The 3181-nt window shown below is 38.9% G+C and overlaps 1 non-coding gene across 1 annotated transcript; it reads left to right on the forward strand.

Annotated features, from left to right (window-relative positions):
* Window positions 1-450: 450 nt before the first annotated feature.
* On the forward strand, window positions 451-557 carry LOC120100130 (U6 spliceosomal RNA). Its single transcript, XR_005499923.1, has one exon. It is a non-coding gene; the product is annotated as a U6 spliceosomal RNA (small nuclear RNA).
* Window positions 558-3181: the final 2624 nt, after the last annotated feature.

Raw genomic sequence — 3181 nt, forward strand, 5'->3', positions numbered from 1 at the left:
GATCATATGTCCACGTCTACTCTGGGAAACCTAGTGGGTTCTAGGAAAGACAGAACTATAAAAAGATGTTGGCCTCCTGAGACAAAATTAAAGTCATAATGTCATTTAATCCCACTCGGTAGTAACAATAAACAAAGGAAAGTACACTCTGATTAGGGTGACATTTTTATAGACAAACACATTTCTAGCAATGCTATCTTAAAAAGTCACTTTCCCTTCTTTTCTTATTCTTGTTTAGTTTATTTTTGAGACAGCATCTCACTGTGTATCTCTGACTTGGACTGTGGTATGTAAACCAGGCTGGCTTCAAACTCACAGAGATAGCCCTGCTTCTGTGATTGGGATTAATGGCATGTGCCGCCGGTTGTGGTGGCGCACGCCGGTAGGATTTGCTGAAGGAGGCAGAGGCAGGAGGATCACGAGTTCGAGGCCAGCCTGGGCTACACATTTGTGCTCGCTTCGGCAGCACATATACTAAAATTGGAACGATACAGAGAAGATTAGCATGGCCCCTGCGCAAGGATGACACGCAAATTCGTGAAGCGTTCCATATTTAAAAAAAAAAAAACAAAAAAAAAAAAATGGCATGTGCCACTATACCCAGCCTTCAAATTCCATTTTTCATAATCTTTAAAGCCAAAGTTTACTGATTTTTAAAATACATGTTTCTACTCTAGCATTTCTGAGAATGGGTTCTTTGACACAATCAGAACCTTATGGTCCCTAAGAGGCAGGCACCATGTATGCAACAGTGTATCTGCCTGATAAGGCTAGGCATTTGCTGTCATCCTCAATGACACAGTAAGGAAGTTATCATGTCATAGTTCAAACAACAGTTGGAAGAGCCATTGGACCAAGCTGCTGTTGAAAAGCCTTTATGTAATAATATTGCATAGGCTCTGGAAAGTTATTACATCAAAACCCTAGGAATGGGAATCTGCACCTGGAAGAAAAATCCCAGAGAAAACAATAAAGTGCTTACAAAAAATACTGGTGGACAGTGCTCCTGATAGTAAAGCAGGCAACATTTTGAGTAAAAGAAATTAACATCTGTAACAAGAACAAAACTGACAGGGAAGAAAATGATACAAACAAGGCTGAACCTGTGTGCGCAGCAAGAAGGAACACTTTATTTTTTTTTCATCTTATTTCTTATATAAGTATTTCTTATTTACATTTCGATTGTTAATCCCCTTTCTGGTTTCCAGGCCAACATCCCCCTAACCCCTCCCCTTCCCCTTCTCTACGGGTGTTCCCCTCCCCATGCTTCCCCCATTACCGCCCTCCCCCCAATAATCACGTTCACTGAGGGTTCAGTCTTAGCAGGACCCAGGGCTTCCCCTTCCACTGGTGCTCTTACTAGGATATTCATTGCTACCTATGAGGTCAGAGTCCAGGGTCAGTCCATGTATAGTCTTTAGGTAGTGGCTTAGTCCCTGGAAGCTCTGGTTGCTTGACATTGTTGTACATATGGGGTCTCGAGCCCCTTCAAGCTCTTCCAGTTCTTTCTCTGATTCCTTCAACGGGGGACCTATTCTCAGTTCAGTGGTTTGCTGCTGGCATTCGCCTCTGTATTTGCTGTATTCTGGCTGTGTCTCTCAGGAGCGATCTACATCCGGTTCCTGTCGGCCTGCACTTCTTTGCTTCATCCATCTTATCTAATTGGGTGGCTGTATATGTATGGGCCACATGTGGGGCAGGCTCTGAATGGTGTTGAAGGAACACTTTAGATGTATCCACTTTACTTATCTCTTGCATGTATACTGATCACACTTCACATATGACAAATAGTTACTACATAGGAAGAACTATTTCAGCAAGTAAAAAATATGAGTTTAAACACTTATGAAGATGTAATATCAAATTTAATTCACATCTTGCCCAGTCATCCTCAGTAGTGGATAAGAGTATATAATTTAAATAAAGCCAATCTTAAATTCTATGAATTATAACTGCAAATTTCAACAATGTGAATTTCAGATTCAATATTTTCTCCTAAAATGGAAACACTGTTTTCCCACTGGTGAGGAATGATTTTCAGTCATTTTGCTTAGCTAAATAATACTGACACAACTTACTGGATATAGGTTTACTTTTATACACAGCCTTGAACTTCAGCTCACTTAGAAGAAATGCATTAGCTCTCTATTCTACGTTCTGTGGAATTGAACTATACATGACAAGAAGTAAATCCTTCATGGAATAAGCTAGACTTCAAGTACATATTTTTGATTCAAAGGACTTCTCCAATTTTACATCTCCAAATTTACAATTTCATGACAGTTATGTGTGTGTGAGTGTTTGTCTGTCTGTGTTTTCCAGAGGAAAAGTTCAATGGTAGACAAAATGAAAATTTAAAATATTTCAAAGTAATTATTGAAAGTAGGTTTTGTTTTCCAGTGTCTTTCTGATACCAAAGAAAGGAAAATGAGCTTAGGAAACATAGACTGAACTTGAAGATTGTCCTGGTTAGTAACTCTAATCACTGCCAAAGTGACAGACACTTTTAGAATGTTAGCAAGTTTGAATAGTCGTTCCTTAGCTGATAGGGTTGTTCGGAGGATGAGTAGTTTCAGTGAGTATTTGGAACATGATGGCACCTCTGTAATTTCCACTACTACTGCCAACCTCTGAAAACCAAACCTGTCAATAGGTATGCACCGGCTCTGCAGCCTTGGCTATCCCTAAAAAGACGTGAACTTGGTTTCTAAAATGAATGTAGTTTATGAAAACTAGTTCTCTTCCAAATCATTCCTCCAACTCATTCTCTAAGACCTACTAATTAGACTTGTTTCACCTAATTAAATCATAAATTTCTTTCTGAAACCATGAAAGTCCAATCTAAAAGATACACAATTTCTTGTGCCAACTGGGAGACAAGCCAAAATAGTAATGTCATAACCATCTGTGCATGTGCAAACTCCAGAAAAAGAGTTACCATACACTTTCATCTGTACACCGTGAGTCTCCACAGAAGTTCTAAGGATTCCGAAGAAAAGCTGTTAGTGTTACAGAATGTGGAAGGGTTTTATGACTAATGTATATAATATACTGTCTAAACTCAGGATAAAAATAACTTATTTTTGAACACCCTTTGAAATTTCCAATGTAGTTTTGAAGATTCTCTACACAAATACCTGTCTTAGCTTAATTAAGAAGCCTGCACTTTTTTCTGATAAAA

The sequence above is a fragment of the Rattus norvegicus genome, chromosome 1 (assembly GCF_036323735.1).
Source record: "Rattus norvegicus strain BN/NHsdMcwi chromosome 1, GRCr8, whole genome shotgun sequence".
NCBI classification, from domain to species: domain Eukaryota; kingdom Metazoa; phylum Chordata; class Mammalia; order Rodentia; family Muridae; genus Rattus; species Rattus norvegicus.